This window comes from Lepisma saccharinum, chromosome 9 (assembly GCF_977018435.1).
Source record: "Lepisma saccharinum chromosome 9, izLepSacc3.1, whole genome shotgun sequence".
Classification (NCBI taxonomy): domain Eukaryota; kingdom Metazoa; phylum Arthropoda; class Insecta; order Zygentoma; family Lepismatidae; genus Lepisma; species Lepisma saccharinum.
Genome location: NC_139237.1, coordinates 85,005,900 through 85,025,557, shown reverse-complemented (window position 1 = coordinate 85,025,557; position 19,658 = coordinate 85,005,900). Strand labels below are relative to the sequence as shown.

General features: G+C 42.6%; 1 pseudogene across 1 annotated transcript; it reads right to left on the bottom strand.

The window, feature by feature from the left end:
• Positions 1–225: 225 nt before the first annotated feature.
• LOC145992215 (glucose dehydrogenase [FAD, quinone] pseudogene) lies at positions 226–16,580 on the bottom strand (annotated as a pseudogene). The gene is made up of 2 exons (XR_014442154.1): positions 16,361–16,580; positions 226–4,915 (listed from the first exon to the last, which is right to left on the bottom strand). The product of XR_014442154.1 is annotated as a glucose dehydrogenase [FAD, quinone] pseudogene (transcript).
• Positions 16,581–19,658: the final 3,078 nt, after the last annotated feature.

Genomic DNA, 19,658 nt, shown 5'->3' with positions numbered 1-19,658 from the left:
GTTGGCTAATAGGGAAGATGATGATGAATGATGATACGATGAAGGGATACTCATCTACACTCAGGCCAGAATTCGAACCCGGGGTCCCCGCCGTGTGCTAACCACTCTGCCATGAAGGTCGGCTAAATTGGTAATATGCTTTGGGTATGGTAGGACTGTTTTGCATAATTAAGGTACAATCATTTCAATACATAATTAAGTTTTATTGATAATTTCAACAGATCACATTCCAACAAAATACAGTTATCCTCATTAGGTTTGTTCTGAGTCTCAGTAATTTCTTTTTACCTTATCCTGTTATTTTTTATTCATGAATGTGTAGATCCTCTTCATTAATGTGGATCCAAACCCTTAGGATGGACATGTCGATTATTGTACACTCCTGTTCACATAAAAATGACACTTTGTCTGAACAGCAGTGTACAATGGACACTTGCGTTTCTAAAAATGTCCTCACCTTTTGTCTATCTGTTGTGAGGTATGACCATACTTTTATTTCTTTTTATCTGAGCACTTCTTAACTTATATGACAGTGAAATGAGCTAAATATTTGCACACTACCAAACGTTACTTTGTTAGGTAACACACCGACATTCTTGGTACGACTTACTGTATTGCTTGAAATCTTCTATGGTGACCGTTTACGGTTGATGATAAGGTGAATGGAAACACAGATGTAGCATGTCTTGTAATGTGTCTTTTTTAATACCGACGTCTGAGATTGGTTTCTATGTTTACTCGTAGCCAGGGGCAACCACCAAGTTACCAATTGTTGGCACGTGATGTTTACAAGTAAGGGCAGTTCGTGTAATGTATGGCACAAGTAGGGTAACTGTTCTCTCCATGTGCTCCATCTTCCTTTCTTCCTTTCATCCTCACACACATACACAGTGATGGAAGATACAGGGTGTTCCGTTCAAACCTCGCACATTTCAATTCATCATTGCTAAAAGGTTATGAGACATAATGGAATGCGAGTGGTACTAGACGAAAGAGAAACTCAAAGAATTTTATTGCATGAAGCACTAAACACGAATACACCTCTCACTGAACTCTATATGTGCACCGTTTGTAGCACGAATAATATCCAATCTGAGAACCTCCGGATTGTTTATTAACACTTCCAGTCGCCAAAAACTTCGCACACCATGCCTTCATGGTTTCCCCATCAGGTGCTGCACCTCTATATTCTCTCCGGTAATTACTTTACAATGTAATGATTGATTTGGTCTCTGCATACCAGAATACAGAATGTGCGCGCTGCTGCGGAGCCGCCATTGTGCTTTATGCGATTGTGGCGCTGCATAGTGAGAGAACGGTGAACTTCGAGGTCTTTGAGTTTCTCTTTCGTCTAGTACCACTCGCATTCCATCATGTTTCAAAACCTTTTAGCAATGATGGATTGAAATGTGGGAAGTTTTAACGGAACACGCTGTATATTCAGAATGACGAACCCGAAAATGTCCATTGCCCGGAAATATCCGAGAAGGGCAGCTACTCACCCTGAAGGAAGTTATAAGTAGGGAACGGAACTTTATATGCCAAAAAACTTAGAAATATTTATTTTTTGTGTAATATATGTTGAAAATATGTCATAAAAACAGGAAAATATGTGACAAAAATAAAAAAAAAAACATTTGGTAACAAAAACAAAATATTACATGCATTTTTAACACCTGAAATCAGTTTCTTAGTGAGCAATTTTTTTTAGAAAAGTTGCAGTGGATCACCATAGTTTTTTTTTTTTTCAAATTCTCCATTGTAAATCTGTGACGATTATCTCTAAAAAGCATCTTATATTGCGAGAAAGATCGCTCCACGTCACAAGAAACAATTCTCGCATATTTGAAGCACAAAGTGCCACTAACGCTGAACTTTTTCCAAAGCTTCCGCTTCCTCTACTTCACCTTCCAAAACACGTGCAATTTGGCACAAAGTTTGAAAACCTTGATTTTCCCTCAAAAAATTCTGTACATTTAGACATTAGCACTTGAGGGTTAGATCCAGTGGGGGTAATATTTTCCCTCAATAGGATTGTAGGCGAGGCGCCAGAAGTCTGCCAGCGAGCGTGTTCAAAGACAAAACAAACCTAACACTCTCGATATGAAAGAGGTGCGGAGAATGAACATTTTCCTTCGTGGATTTCGAGGTAGCTGAAGTAAATGAGCGATTTTATGTATTTAAAATGAAAATTCGCAAAATATGTATTTACATACGGAAAACTGGAAAATATGTGTTTTTATGTAAAACAAAATTTGCTGTGTTGACATATAAGTTTATGATCAGGATTTTGGCAAAAACGAGGGTCTCTATCTTATCGCAAAAAAACACATTTATTTACCTAAAGTTCCGTTCCCTACTCATAAGTCTACACAAAAGTTGCATGTGTCTCCTTTGAAGAAAAATACGCCATTTAAGGGACATTTCTCCGAAGTGACACGCGACACATGTTGCTTGGGATCTAGCTAATCAACAGCAACGTAGAGGAATGACAGGTCACCGAGCTCCGTGTAGTTCGCTGCACTTTTTGACTCTCTCTGTACTCACGCGTCTAGTTCATTACACGGTGCAACACCGACTCGCCTGCTTCGTTGATTTGGTGCCAAGTAGCGTATTTGGCGTCTGCAGCGTTTGCGCTACGTTCTGGAGCGGTGTAGCGTGTTGTGTATGGTCACGTGGTGCAGCAGACAGGCATTTGCTGAATCTTCTGAATTTGAACATCGCTATCTGTCTACTTGGTCGAATATCATTTCATTGCACCGGAATACACCTGCACTACACCTACTGTCAAAAAGTGCAGCGAGCTTGACGGGGCTTTGGTGAAATCCTCAAGAGGCACGTGTCTCATGTTGCTCGTTCCTTCTGTGTGAAATCTTCTCAAGTTACTAGTTATGCACCTGTTCCAAGTAATTTGCTTGGTCCCAGAGATCCTCAATCTTCATCCATGTAAAGTATGAATGAAATTGGAGAGAAATCGTGTTCATGTGGAGACGTCTTCTCCGATAAGACCACTGACCATGACTAGATTACTGGTAGCATTCAAAGCACACCAGAGAAATGTTTACAGCCACGTTTCCTTGACCAAGTCGGAACCCTTTTCGGCAATCATATACACCGGTCCGTTAGTATGGGCCGTAGGTATCTGCGGGATTATCGAGGCGTCGATTACTCGCAGGTTTCCGACGCCGTAGACCTTCAGCTGCGGGTCCACCACCGCGTCCGGGTCACTCGCCGGTCCCATCTTGCACGTTCCGGATTGGTGGTAGATGGTGACGGTGAGGTGCCTTGTGGCGCACCTCCAGTAGTCGTCGGAACCGAACTCGAAGAACTTGCAGCCGGGTATCGGAGTCTCCAGCAACCTTGTTCCATACTTCTGGAACGCTTTTGTCTTGCTCAGCTCAATCATGTACTTCGTGCCCTCCACGATGGTGTCTATATCCAGCTGGTCGGCCAGGTAGTTGGGGTAGAAGAGCGGCTTGTGTCGCGGGTTCCTGTCGCGTAGCTTCACCCTGCCCTTGCTTTTGGGACGCATCAGCATCGGAAACACCATGAAGCTGTCCACGTCTTGCATCGGCTCGTACACGGATTTCATGATGCTGTCGTCCACGTTCAGAGAGTCCTTCATGAACGGGACCTGGTTGAGTCCGGCCGCGATGAAGAGGAGCTCCATGTCCGGGTAGTCGATGGACGCGTTGGCGAATTTTGTGTTGATGAACGCGAGCGATTCCACGAGTCCGGGGATCGAAAGCGGACCATCGTGGTGCATGAAGTACTCTTGGTGGTAGGAGAGGTTGTAGAAGAGCTGATCTTGCTGCAGCCCCAGGGAGGTGTTGACCAAGAACGTCAAGCCACCGAGAGCGATGTGGTCCATGAGATTGTACCCGACCTTAAGATCCTGGACGACCGGTATCTTCAGGGCCTGGAGGTGGTTCCTGGGACCCACCCCCGAGAGCATGAGGAGCTGAGGGGTGTTCAGAGCCCCCGCGGATAGTATAACCTCCTTCCTAGCGTTTATCACCGTCTTCCTCCCGTTCCGTATCACTTCCACCCCTTTCGCTCTCTTCGTCGTGGGATCGATGATGATCTTGCTGACCAGCGTTTCCTTCAGGACGTGCAGGTTCGTCCTGGACGCCGCGGGAGCCAGGAAAGCCCTGGAGGAGCTCCAGCGAGTCCCTCCCTTGGTGGTCGTGTGGATGCGGCTGAATCCCGTCTGCCTCTCCCCGTTGTAGTCGGTGACGTTGTACCCCAACTCCACCCCGGCCTTCAGGAACGCCTTGCTCAGCGGGGTTTCGTACGGAGCGTACGAGAGAGTCAGGTACCCGCCCTTGGAATGGTACGGCGAGTCTTGCAGCTCCGGGATGGCCATGTCCTCTGATTTCTTGAAGTACGTGAGGACATCCTCGTACCCCCAGCCAGTATTTCCCATGGCTTCCCACTGGTCGTAGTCGATCCTGTTCCCTCGCGTGAAGATCATGTAGTTGAGGACGCTGCTCCCTCCGAGGACCTTGCCCCTCGGCCAGTGGCACCGCTGGCGCTTCATCCCCAGGCAGTAGGACGGCTTCGGCTCGGTGTAGTACTTCCAGTTGGCGTCGGAGAATTGCAGCACGGGGGCGATGATCGGTATGTCCATGATGAAGTTCTCGTTGCGTCCGGCTTCTATCAGCAGCACCTTCCACTTGGCGACTTCCGAGAGGCGGTTGGCGATCACGCAGCCTGCGGTCCCGGCGCCCACGATGATGAAGTCGTACGCTTCTAGCATGGAGTCGGCGTTGCGTGGCAACCTGTTCCACGCGTCTCCTCCCTCGGAAAAGAAGCTGACCAGGGCCTCCAGATAGGTTGCTGCGGCGAGCTGGCATCCGATGACGAGGAGGAGGATGACGTACCTCTTGCTGGGAGTGGCCATCTTCTTGCGTTCCTGAAAGAGGGATATGTGTCAGTACTGGTCTTTAGAACAAACTGTCTTACACACAAGACATTCACAGATATCTAGTTTGAGAGAGACCATGTCCTTAGATATAGCCGGAGAGGTTAGCGGCAACTCGGCTTCAACGCTAGAGATCTTAGTTGCGAATCCTGGATAAGGATGTACGTTTCTCCCATCATCCATTTTATTACTTGACTATTCATCAATATGATCGAGATGAAAATACACTTTAATTTATTTATTTGTCATTTTACTTTTAAGGGCTTAGGGATGTAGACTTATTAGGGGATGATATAAATACAATTAAAAATAATGCTAAAATATTTTTAAAATCCGCTCAAGAGATAGGTTTGGAAGTTAGCAAAGAGAAACTAATTATATGCTTTCATGCCGAAGCCAAGTGTTAGGTGATAATCAAAATTTAATTATTGATAACAACTAGTTTGAATCAGTTTCCAAAGTCAAGAACTTAGGAGTAATACTAACAAATTAAAATGATATTAAAAGCAAGTTTAACTCAGAAAATGCTTGTTACTTTTCCCTTCATAAACTTTTATCTTCTCGTAGAGTATCTAAGAAACTAAAAGATAAAGTATACAAAACAGTAATTTTGCCTGTAGTATTATAAGGTCCCTTGCATTACAAGCGGAACATAAATTAAGAGTATTTGAAAATGAAATCCTTAGAAAATATTTGGACCTAAAAGGGATGAGGAGACAGGTCAGTGGAGAAGGTTACATAATTTAGAACTACATAATTTGTATTCATGTCCAGATATTATTAGAATAATTAAATCAAGAAGACTTAGGTGGGCAGGCCATGTGGCACGAATGGGAGAGGAAAGAGGAGTTTACAGGATTCTTGTTGGGAAACCTGATGGTAAGAGACCTGTAGGAAGGCCAAAACGAAGGTGGAGGGATAACGTTGAGATGGACCTAAAGAAATCGGTAAGCATGGAAAAGATTGAATTGAAATTGACCAGGATAGGGACAGAAGGAAGGCTCTGCAGCCATAAACCTTCGGGTTTAACAAGGCTAGAGAGTTGGTTCATTATTTTACTTCACGTTTCTGTCACTTTTGGCTAATTTGTGATGAGAAGGATCAAGGAACAATCAGAAACACACGTGGACTGGACACTACACAGGCCCCACAGAGATGATGGCAACGGATATAAATAGATTGACATTTGGGTGCTTTTAGAAAGCGTCACCTCTTACACCCCAAGATTAATTACGTGAAACAAACACAGTCTCTTCAGAAGCGGTTGCAATATCACAATCTTAAATGAGATGGTCTGAAGCTGAACAGTATTGTTTAATGGTACCGCTCTGATCCGCAATTTCCGAGACAGAGAAACTTTGAACGCAGGTGTTCATCCAGAACACCTAAGTTCCTAATGAAAAATCTAATTTTCTCCAGTTTTTAAAAATATATTTCAGATAACCTGTCGAGTACGTAATCTACTTTATTATGTAAATTGTCCAATTGGTTTATCTTAATTTAGTGCGAAAATAAGGTTCTATCACCATTCTGTGAGAAGTTCTGACGGCGGCCATATTGATGACATTATTTCTCAGAAATCCGCAATAGGATTCTTTGGGACTTTTGTGGCAAATATAACTCAACTAGTACTACATACTCCAGCAAGTTTCGTTTATTTATTTTTTCTTTAATGTCCACGTTTACCTCCAAATATACATAATTTCACTGTACTATATCGGGACTGGATCTACAATTTAATATGAGATCCGAACTACCATGTTCCCCACCAGTTACCAAACCCGGGACCTTTTGGTAACAAGTCTGAGAGCGTATCTCAGTGGCTGAGTGGTTGGCACAGCGCGCTTCGACAACAGAGGTCCCAGGTTCGAATCCAGGCCTGGGCATAGCTGTTCCTCTTGATTGTCCGTCAAGTTACCTTAATTCAAGTTACTAAATGATGAATGGTAATAGTTTCTGAATTGAGCCTTTTACAGTATATGCATTTTTATTAGCGTAAACAGTGTGTACAAGTCAACTTATGACATTGTCATTTTTAAAAGTTTTATTTTGCACCACTGTGGCCGGCGAGGAAACGGTTTTAAATTTAATGTTCGGTGTGTGGGGATCCTAGTTTAATACACGCCGAATGTTTAATGTGTGTGCGTAGAAAATGAACGGCTAATATCCACGCTGGAAATTAGCAATCTAAATTCTCTTCACTTAAGAGTGCTAATTGACCTTGTCTTCACAGGAAACACTCATTTTTTTTTCTTTGAGAGTTACGTAATGAAGTCGTGCTCAGTAAAGCGTTCACGAAATTAAACTGTGTGTTGTTGCATGCATCGGGGTACACGGATGTTGGGAACAGAGGTTGGAGAAATGCAGATGTCTGGCGAATCCGCTTGCGAACATCATCAGTGAAAAATTCACACGCGGTGAAAAAAGTTTTTTACACTGTAATAATACATGTATAAACTGAGACTTCCCGATCATAGTGGTAACGTTGTCGATATCAAGGAGTCCCGCATTCGATTCAGGGTGAAGTGGTTCGGATCCTACACACAGAAAACTAAATGCATCATATCGATTGATGCACCAGAATGCATCGATTGATGCACTAAAGTGTGTTTTGTGGCTTCTTCAAAGAATCAGATTCACATTTGATGCATTTGGGTGCATTTTTGTATGTCGTGAATGAAACACCAAAGTGCATCATTTGATTCAAGTGAGGATTTATTACAATCGAGATGCTCTTCAATGCATCAGTTGATGTTCCTTGATGCACCTTCCTGCATCTTTTTTGGATGATGCACTTAAACGTTTGGCATGAGCTACAGAGTTTATGTAGCTCAGACGAAACGTTTAAGTGCATCATCGAAAAAATGCATTTTGGTGCATCAAAATGCATCAAGGTGCATCAAAACGCATCAACTGATGCGTTGATGTGCATCTCTACTATAATAAATCCTCACTTGAATCAAACGATGCACTTCGGTGTTTCATTCACGACATACAAAAATGCACCCAAATGCATCAAATGTGAATCTGATTCTTTGAGGAAGCCAAAAAAAACACTTTAGTGCATCATTCGATATGATGCATTTAGTTCTCTGAGTGTACTTTAAACTGTAGGTCCAGTCCCGATTAGCCTTGGGCTTACAATTTTTGACGTGAATATAATATAAGCGCGATCTCTCTACCCGAGTCATTTATTGGAAGAGCTTCAGGACGTTTGTTTTTGTTATTAACCTTAGTAATTGTTTTTGCTATAGATATTTCTTTATTTATTAGCTTCTTTGTTTGACAACATTAATCAAGGAAGAAGCCAGAAAGTATACACTTGATGGTAATCAAAATTATCATCGTATTGTTTATAAATCAGTTTCTTTAACCCTTAAATGTGGGGATAATTATTTCATTCCTTTTTAAGGTTACTGAAATTTCATTCTTTTAATTCCATTTCATGTTTTTAAACAGAAATTCCACGATTAGAATTTCCAAAATAACCTCCAGATATGCTACGTTCTGGCAAATTTTATTTACAAGGGTTGGATAAAAAGTAATGGCAACACTGCTGTCCCGTGAAAGGAGCGAGTCACAGCGCCACAACCGTTTCGTGGTTGATAAAGGAATGTCAGACGAGGAAGTATAGTGAGTGGGGTGCGATTGTATGTTATTCAGTCAAAAACAGCAGTGCTCTGAAGCAGAGGACGAGAGTGCAAGCGCCTTAACAATATGTTTAGGCAAGAAGAACAACGTCTCTTAGGCAGACGGTCAACGCAGCCTACTACTGCATCTTCTTGCAACACCACCTTCGTCTCGCATTAAGAAGGAAGCGACGGCACGTTCTGGCACGGTGTCCCATCATCCTGCTTGACAATGCAAAGTGTCACACTGCGAACACTGTGACGGCGCTCCTGCATAACTGGTAGTAGGATGTACTGGAACATCCGCCGTATTCACCGGTATGAGACCGTGTGATTACGACCTGTTTGCCAAAATGAAGGAACCACTGGGCGGGAAGCAGTACGACACGCGCGAAGCCATCATACGTGCTATAGGGCGGTCACTGCGGGACATCGACAGAGATGGACGCGCTGACGGTGTACGACGCCTTCCATACGTGTGGCAGAAGGTCGTAGAGATGGGGGGCGATTACTTTGAAGGAATGTAACACGTGCTCCTCTGCCAATACAGTCAAGTAGCAATTATACCAGTGTTGCCATTACTTTTTATCCAACCCTTGTATTTAAGAAAGATGTACATTTACACAGTGCTGCCATCTAAAAGTAATTTGTTTAAACTATTTTTTTAAGCGTTAAGAGGTTAATCGTCACTGCGATTCGGAGCTAATTTTTCAGGTGCTAACATTCATTCCAGCCTTCATGTTTCGTGACGTTTTGTTCCGCTGGAAAGGAAGGTCATGTCAAAGGGCGTATATAGATGGGGGAGAGGGTCTAGGGCAGTTGTTCTCAACCTATTTCAGTCCGGGACCCACCTTGAAGGATAATACACTTCAGGGGACCCATAAGCATGGGTGCCGGCAGAATTACTTGTAGGGTTTGAGTTGATTGATTGATTTGCTTAATTTTACTTCTCTTTTTATGCCACTTTTGGCTAATTTGCGAAGATGGGGATGAGTGATGGCATGAATAATGGACACTCACAAACATCCATGCCCAGGCCGGGATTCGAACCCGGGATCCCTGGCGTCGTAGAACGATGTGGTAACCACACCACCACGGGTTAGCTTACTTGCTTACTTGTAGGGGTGCACCCAGTTTATAATCATATTTTTGTTAACATCGAGCTATTTAAGAAACCCTCCTTTACACATGCTTAATCAAATGACACACACTTCATTCTAGACAAGAAAGTATGTAATTTAAAAGACCAATTTACTCTGAAAAGCTCGGGCTATCGACCAGGTGAGTTGTTCTACCCTGAAGATGAGAGTGACGTTAGCTCTCGAAAGCTTGGAATCTTTTCCACAACTCACCTGGTCGATGGCCCGAGAGAATCTTTTCATAATTTACTCTAGTCTAACATCTAACTTAACACACATGCTGAAATTGAGAGATGCCGGTAAAATGCAATAGTAGAGCGCGAATAACAGAAATGTAGAGTTTAGACTAGGATACGTACACCACGGGTTGAATTTAAATTGTTGAAGCAATGTATCGTAGTAATCAGTGGCGTATACTCAGTCCAAGATCTAGGCTATCTCACTATGTCACGTGGTCCTAGGCTATGAATAGATATACATTTACCAACTGCTAAGAAATCAGATTGCCAACTCATAACAAATCAGGTTGCCAACAACTAAGAAATCAGGTTGCCAAGTCATAGGAAATCAGGTTGCCAAGTCATAGGAAATCAGGTTGCCAACAACTAAGAATTCAGGTTGCCAACTCATAAGAAACCAGGTTGCCAACTCATAGGAAACCAGGTTGCCAACTCATAGGAAACCAGGTTGCCTACTCATAGGAAACCAGGTTGCCAACTCATAAGAAACAAGGTTGCCAACCCGAAATCAGGTTGCCAACTCATAGGAAATCAGGTTGCCAACTCATAGGAAATCAGGTTGCCAACAACTAAGAATTCAGGTTGCCAACTCATAAGAAATCAGGTTGCCAACTCATAGGAAATCAGGTTGCCAACAACTAAGAATTCAGGTTGCCAACTCATAAGAAATCAGGTCGCCAGCAACTAAGAAATCAGGTTGCCAACTCATAGGAAATCAATTTGCCAACAACTAAGAATTCAGGTTCCCAACTCCTAAGAAATCAGGTTGCCAACTCATAAGAAACAAGGTTGCCAACCCGAAATCAGGTTGCCAGCTCATAGGAAATTAGGTTGCCAACTCATAAGAAATCAGGTTGCTAACTCCAGAATCAGCATCTGCATCTCACTGATATGAATCATATTATTTACAATTTCTGATGGATTTTTCTCCTGTATTTTATTCTCTAGATTTCAGGCTTCGCAAATAGCCTAGCTAGCCTAGAATATACTCTCCTGGTAGTAATTTAAATGCATTAGGTTTTCAAGACAGATTAAATCAATTTTCGAGCCCGATTTCGCAACTCACGAAATGCTCCCTCGCGACGCAGGTGTTAGATTGGGATCATGCGCTTTGAATGACAGTACCAAAGAATATTTAGGGTAACTTCGGTGAATAACGCCACCAATTGGTCATTTCGTTCTAGAACTCGTACATTTTTATTGTTAGGAACATGAAACTTACATGTATAGGAGAATGAACTTTCCTCTATTGTGTAATAATAAAACATTGATTGCACTGTTATAATGAAAGTAATAAAATACTAAATTCTGTGTTAATGCAGAATGGCGTTATTTCCAGACCTGTCGGGTAATAACGCCATATTCTTAATTACAAGTAAAACATTCACATTATCTTAATTACAAGTAAAACATTCACATTTTCTTTACTAAACTGTAGTAGGAAAGATAATTACTGTAGTAAGTTATTAGAAAAAGCATGTCTTTTTTTGTCTTTTCGCGATACCCAGTCCCTCGAAGTTCTGCGAGGAATTTGGAACAAACGTTCATCCCTTGTTTCATGACCGCCATAGCTTGCCTCAAGTCATTTACTGACCATTTGGCCCGTATATTTCTACATTTCCTCGCCATCTGAAAGAGGAAATTAACCATCTGTACGCCTCGAAAGTAACTGAGAAAGGATAAACCTATTTTCGAAATCAACATTTCCTTAAATTTGAGTTTAAATTGAGTGGCGTTATTCCCCGACACGATGATGGCGTTATTTCCCGAAACAACAGATTGCAGCTTAACCAACTGTTCTAAACTTACGACACCGACCCTGAAAACCGTACACACATCATTCACTTACGTAATAAACGTATTGTGTACGTACAGCATTGTTAACATTTAAAATCTAATCCTACAATAGAAAAACACTCATCTTTGTCGGCGCGATTAAAATGTGGATCCTTTTTCCTCGAAACGCAACTCAAACGTCTACACTGTTCAAACTGTTTATCTTAAATGAAGGCTCGAAAATGGCAACCGTTCTTATCAGCAATGCTACCAGGCACCATTGTTTATCGCACAACGGTGAGTCACCCCTTAACTTTACATGCGTCCATGCTTTCAGAGTTGAAACCTTGAAATGGCGTTGTTTCCCGCCTGGCGTTATTCACCGAAGTTACCCTATGCGTACTACTATTTATAATAATATGCATAAAATATTAATCAGGAACTTTACTTTTCGTCAACTGGATCTAACATCTTATTTTTTCTGTTATTGATCTACACATTCAATTTTTTATCAATTTGACATTAATTTTCCTGCCAGGACTGTTGTTTGTATACAAATTTTGGCGATCTTAACTACACGTAAGCTAGATAACGAATGCGTGCCAGTATATCTCTATTCTTAAACCTATTCATGTATTAATAACACAATATTTATTCAATTACATGTTAATATTATTTTCATTTACAAGTTATTATTATTATTATTATTTTTGAGACACTCCCTTAAATATATTTCTAGATACGTCTCCCCCTCCCCTCCCCACACACACACACTCAAGCTCGGCATGTTTGATGCAGTAATTATTCGTAAACGGGCTTTTCCAGTCCATTAGATGCGGCATATTGTCAGTTTTTTGTCCACTTTTTTATTTTGGGATTTCCCTGCCAGACGCCGTTCCAAGGTGAGCATTCTTCGTGACGTCATTGCAAATACTGCAGGATTTTCTGTGGTCGACCTCGCCACAAAATGTCGGATGTCCATCACGGAACTTTCCCTGACGTTACTCCGAATGCAATTTCGACATTCTTTGCAAAGAAAAAAGAATGCGATTCCTTCCAAAAGTTGTATTCAACACATGGGAGGGCTACCTCACGTGACGTCACAGTTGTAGGCTTCACCGTGTGGACCATCCCTCCCTCCAGCACGCAAGGCAACGCCTACACGCAAAACAGAAAATGCGTAAAATTGTTGTCTCTCTCGTTCGGCGTTAGGGCGCATTTTGTTTACCAAGCCGATTTTGCCAGGTAAGCTCCTGGCTACCGGGCCAATGTTAAGCAAAATGCAGAGTTTCATTTAGATGACTGTAGATCGGAGGCTAATTGCCCTAGAAAGACCAATGATATATCGTTATACGCAGAATGAACCATAGATTCGGACTACATACAATTTATGCACATTGAGTCTATACATGGATGCGGGGGGAGGGGAGGAACCGGAAAATTCCAAAATTTCTGAAGAAAAATGCTCCTTCCCCTCTCCGCCCCTGGACAACAGAGTACAGGGCATTGTCAAAATACACATGGAAATGATCGCAGGCATATTTGGAACAAGAAAATAATTGCATTATTATCATACGAGTAATAGAACACAACTTGTATCCCCCAAAAGACATGTCTATGCGCCACTTACTCAGTTTCAAAGGAAGCCGCCATTTTCCCGGTAATTTGCTCCCATTTTTATGAGAAAAAGAGTCTTTACGGTGCAGTATATGTGTTAGCAATAATATAAAACAAGAAAATCGCAATTTCAGCGAAATATATCGACATTAATGACGTAAAAAGTACGACCTTCTCGAGGTATCTATATATAGATAGCTGGTATACAAGGGGTATACCTAGAGGTATCTATTTATAGATAGCTGGTAAACAAAAGGTTAGGGCGTGTAAAGGCACCCAAAACTCAACCCGGTAACTGTAGTTTTGTAGGCCAACGAGGCTCTGGCGTCTGGAGTCACGGCTAGTATACTGTCATCCTCTATGGGACTTTCATTGTGCGCTGTTCATATTGATTGATTTTCTTTATTTTACTTCGCTTTTCTGCCACTTTTTGGCGAAGATAAGAATGAGTAATGATAATATGAAATTGATGAAGGGGAATGAAACAGTATATTGGAATGTTCTTTGTACAGTCACGGACACTTGTGGGTTGCAACAACACCATTGAACTTCAATGTGGTTGTTACAGTCTACAACACTTGATGTTGAATCGGAAACCACAGAAGCCTTCGCATGCTGCGTTAATTATGTCATGCAATATCAAGCAGTAGGTGCTAGGTTCGAATCCCGGCATTGGCATGTTTTATTATGTCTGCCCCTTCATCTATTTCGTCAGTTCTTCATTCAGCCGCTGTGGTTCAGTCTGTAACGCGTCTGACTACTGTGCTAAAGGTCCCGGGTTCGATCCCCGGCCGGTTCAAATCCGGGAACTTTTCTAACGTTGGAAGCGGCCCCGGCGGTCAGGTGCGTGATGCTGATCACATCACCCCCACTCACGACCGGATCAAGAAGGTGTCGGGCGTTACCCCCACACCCCCTATACGCCTCCATGGCGTAATGCTAAGCACAGGGGAGCACTTTACCCTTGTTTACCTTCATTTATCCTCATCACCTCATTACAACGTCATTGCCAAGATGATTTTGTTTGATTCGTTATTTCTTTCTCAGCGACTGGTGCTGGCAAAATGAAAAGTTGTTGATGCGATTTTGATGTAGTTCCTCAGTACACTCAGCAGTGTTTGGAGGGAGGAGGCAGTTGCGAACATATTTGTAAGGCATGTCCCCAGCAAGGATAACCCGAAACTGAACTATGCATCCCCCAGCTAAGAATTTCCACTTCGAGTGCTGATATTCAGGGAACCACATTAATTTCCGACTGTCTTTGTTTTGTTTATGTAACGTCACATCTCTGAAGCATTTTGGAGGGTTTACAGTCCTTTCTTGTTGTAATGCTTGCCAAAAGATATATTTTGTCGGCGTTTCGGAAGTTACATTAACCATGGTTGTTGAAGGTCCAGGAACCCATAGATTCTAATGGGTTCGGCAACCTTTTTTCTCGCACAAGTTAAATTCGGTCCAAGTTACGCATTGTTTCATTGAAACTGGTTCCTGGACCGTATTTATGTTGATCAGGATAAAAGGTCCCTGGACCGTATTTAAATTGATTAGGAAGAAAGGTTTCTGGACCGAATTGAAATACTTCACAGATAGAAAGGTTCTTTACTGTCCATAACCCATTTACGCTTGCTGATTTTCTCTCCTGGACCGGAATAAAATCCTGGACCTTTACCAACCCCGACATTAACCTTCACTCGAATTTGTCACTTCACTTTGTTTCACTTCTATACCAGCAAGGTGTACACCATGACAATAATTGGATTATTTTCCTAGTATGGTAAACAAGACATTAATATTCACTTCGGGTCCTTTACGATACACGCGTTAAGCATGTGGGTTAAATGGCTTCTCGAGTGTTCAAGGCTATTGCGTACAATCTTTTGAGGAGACGATATTGTGGTAGCAAGGTTATCCGCTGATTCGTCACACCCACCCGATGATATGTATTCATTGACGGCGCCCAGAGTGTTTGTGGTCCCTGAAGTTCAGTGGTCGACTCTCGACCTTACCATTGAAGGTTCTCGGTTCGAGTCTCCTTTTATTCTATTTTTGTCGTCGTTTTTCTACCTCTTGGGTGAACCGCGATGTCGATGCGAAATGGGTGACGGGACGCTGACCACTCCGCAAGTTCGGTGTTCTTTTATATTTGTAATTTTTTTTAGCGTGGCTTTTCTGCCACTTTTGGCTAATGGGAGTGATGAGGATGAGTGATGATACGAGTATTATGAAATTGATGTAAGGACAGCCACAAAACACCCAGACAGAACACAACCCAGGCCTCACAGATGATTAAACTGGCTGTTGGTCCAGGCACTAGAGCCTTGTTAATTTCTCGAAAGGTCACATACTCCACCCTGTCGCCTCGTAGGAATCTTGGTAATCACCCTCGATATTCTGTGAAGCAAGGCTCTGTCCATGAGGGCAGAGAAGAGGAGAAAAGCGAGTGCGAGACAGTGCGCGCTGCTGCAAACGGCTGTAGCTTCGGCTGCGTTTCCCCCTCCTTGAACTCATATCGTCTCACGCGTCCATTGGGCAAACCCCCTCGAGTCCTACTTGTTTGCGTTCGCTTGATGCAGAGATTCTAGGGACAGAGGGCATTGGTTCCGATTCTGCTTGAAACTGTTGGTCCGCCAGATGATCCTTGCTCGAATCCCGCCTTGGTCATGGGTGTTCTTTGCGAGTGTCCCTTCGTCAATGTCATCACTCATTCTCATCGTCGCGATTAGCCAAAAGTAGCAGAAAAGCGACGCTAAATAACAAAAATCGAATCGAATACATTTTGTATTGTAGCGTACAGTCGAAATAAGTTTAGAGATATGATATAATGTACTTTCCTTGAACACCCAAGGTGTCTCAGGTTCATTTTCCGGTGGAAGCACTTCGCAAAGTGGTTCTTTTTCTACTTCAAACGTTAGGTCCAGTCCCTATTAACTCATCGGAACATAAGGAGACGACATATTTCTTTCGAACACTTGTGCACGTTGTGGACTCGAACCGTCCACAATTCTTTACTTGCTGCTTTCCGCACTGCGTACTTACGTTTTGCGTTCAGTCCACGTTCCCAGTACTGCTTTTTTCGCTGAGGAAATCCCTGCGCCACACTTCCAAGCGTCTCTTAGCAATGCTCTCCCATGCGCACCATGGTCCAAGACCTTGTAAATTCCTTCAAGGTACTCCTGTTGGATACCAAGAGATCTTTTGTCGGAGGAGGAACGCCAGCGACTGACGACAACAACCAACCTCCTGGTCCTTCCTCAAGGTTCCCTAACGCACGTGAACTGAAACCTCCCAGCCGCCCCACCGCCGCATTTATACCTCTCCCTGTACGCAGACGACCTTCGGATAGCGGCGGCCCCTCGGTCGTAACCGCCTTCGACTGTTTGTGTCTATTTTGAAAGGCGTACGGTTCAATTTCAGCACTTGCCTTTATTATTAGATCCAGTGTGTACAAAGTTAGTTACGTTATACTCTGTCCCGGGAATCTATGGAGCAAGGGAACGAAAACTGGGCGAGAGGGCTCGTCCAATGAAAGCGTTAGATTGAAAAGTGGGGATGTGTAAGGAGGAGCGCGGCTGCAGCTACCAGCAGTTTGCCGCTTCTCTCCGTCCACTCACTTTCTTGGCATATCTACTATTATGCACGGTCTTGCTCCCTGGATTCGTGGGACAGACTGTAGACGCCACTTCAATATTTTTGTTTGAATTTTTAAGTCAATTTTATCCACAGATAGCGTAATCGTGATTGGACTTACAGTTTAAAGTTGGATCCGATCCAGTATGTTCTTTAACCTGGTATCAAACGCGGGACCTCTTGTTCACAAAGCAACGGCGTTACCAGTACGCCATCTGGGAGGCACAGTCGTTACTTCGAGTTTAAGTTAGTGCCTCCCACTTTGTGCACATACCGGGTGGTCCAAAAGTCACATATCGTGAGAAATACACATCGAATCGGAAAACGCAAAAATACGTGTTTAATAAGTGAAAGAAAGCTATTCAATGATATCACACTTGATTCCCCACCCCCGCTCCCTGGGGGTGAAGCGGGTGGCAACTGTGAAATTTTAAATGGAAACCCCCATTTTGTATTGTAGAATCGGAAAGAGGACTTCATTTCGAGTTCAACGAGCTATCAACCATCCTCCTAGCTCAATTAGGAACGGAGATTTTAAATTTTTACAGGAAAAAAAATAATTCATGAAACCCAAAAAAAATTCAAAGGGACGCTCTGCCCTTAATTGAGCTAGAGTGAAAGCAAGCGATTGCAGATTCGGAATCTGCACGTCAAGACCTTTCAATAGAGTATATGGCAGACCCCCTTTTTTCGTTTTGTATTTCTCACGATATAGTGACCGTTCCGGGATTTTTGGACCACCCGGTATATGGGGAATGGACCTACAGTTGAAAGTGGGACAAGATCCGCTAAGTGCCTCCACCGGGTATCATACGCGGACCCTTTTGCGTAAAAAGTGACGACCTTAGCACTGTGCCATTGGGGAGGCATTGGAGACATAACTTAAGTCGTATCGTTAATTTAGGAGTACATTTTATTCTAACATACTACACCTATATGTTTCAAATTCACCGGTTTTTTCTTCTAAAGTCTGAAATGAAGGTACATGTAATCATCCCGTCTCAATACACACACGGGCGTGTGTTTTAGTCTCACTGTCTCAGCGTGTTAAGAGGCCGACTTTCCTATCTCCACACTAAATTTTCCAGGTTCGAGCCCTTACTTGGGCATGGGTGTGCTTTGTAAGTCTTCCGTGATCACTTTCATCTAATGATCACTCAACCTCGTGGTAGCGATTAGCCATAATTGACATAATGCAAACCAAGAGGTGCCGCGTTCGATATCCGGTGGAGGCACATTGTGCTGTGGATCCCACTTTAAGTTGTTAAGTTAAAATTTAAGTTTATAAATTTACCTCGCCTCTCTGTACTGTGACTAGGATGAGAAGAAAACAGGATGTCGGTGATTCCTTGCAATGTTAAACGCACACACAAAGTACAGCACTGAGGCATATATGAAGAATGCTTTACATTGTAATTTCAATATTTTATCCAGGGTTCGTAAAAGCTACAGGAACTCATAGATTTTAATTGATTCTATTGGGATCCATAACATGACGTTTTTACCTCGCACAATTTAAATTCGGTCCAAGTTGCGTATAGCTTCTTTTCAATACCGAAAATGGACCGTATTGAAATTGATCCGAGAAAGAAAGAAAGATTACGGGACCGAATTAAAATATTGTAAAAAGGATCTTTACGCTTACTTGTTTTCTCTCCCGGACCGGAATTTAATTCATTTGCAATTCCTGGACCTTTAAGAACGCTGATTTTATCATGCATAAAGATTAATGCTTAAGGATTTCAATTGGGTTCACTAAATATCCGAATGATTGAAATTATATTAGTTCCGATGAACTATGTGACTGACAGCAGTTAATACTTTAAAAACGGTCATGAACATTTTTATGGTGGGACCGGATACTAACTGTCTTGGACCGTCATTTTTCCAGTCAACTTTTTCCAGCGTAGGAAGAATAAAAACAGGACTTCGGAGGAAAATGCCCTTGAACAATGACCAGTGCATCTTGTGGCCAGGTGAACGCTCTCCAGGTTGTGTGGTGTCAAGGATTCTGCGTCACCACGCATGGGAATTTTTGCCTTGATGCTACCGCCACAAGCCTATGATTTTCCGAAAGTTAAAAAAAAAAAAAATGATTGCATGGGGAAATACCCAAGTCCTTTATGCAGTAGATTTGTGGATGCCGTTATATTCTTCTTATCAGATTCGAACTTGTCTTCCTGAATGCAAGGAATATATAATCTGGTCATGGGCGTTCACCTAGAAGGGCAACCCAACCTACGGCTCGCGGGCCACGTCGGGGTGGCCGTAGTACTTGTAAAACCTTCAGTTTTATTTTGACGCATTAACTTTAGTGTAAATATGCCGTAATATGGCCCAGGACATTGCTGAAGTAGTTAACAGCCTCTCATTGATTGATTTTATTGATTTTTCTGCCACTTTTGGCTAATCACGAAAAACTCAATATGCTGACCAAGGCAGAAATTTATTTTATTATAAAACATAAACATATGTTGCTTTATGCTGCCTTGGTCAGCATATTGAGTTTTTCATATCATGGAAACAAGGTTTAATGGTGTTATAATCGCGAAGATGAAAGGTGACAAGATGAAATTGACAGTCACAAACATACATGGACACGGTAGAAGATCATGAGCCCCACAGAGGAGTTTGTGAGTCTAGTCGCCAGAGCCTCGTTAGTCTGCAGTAATCCAGTCCAGAGTGTACTATGTGGAAGCGACGTTGA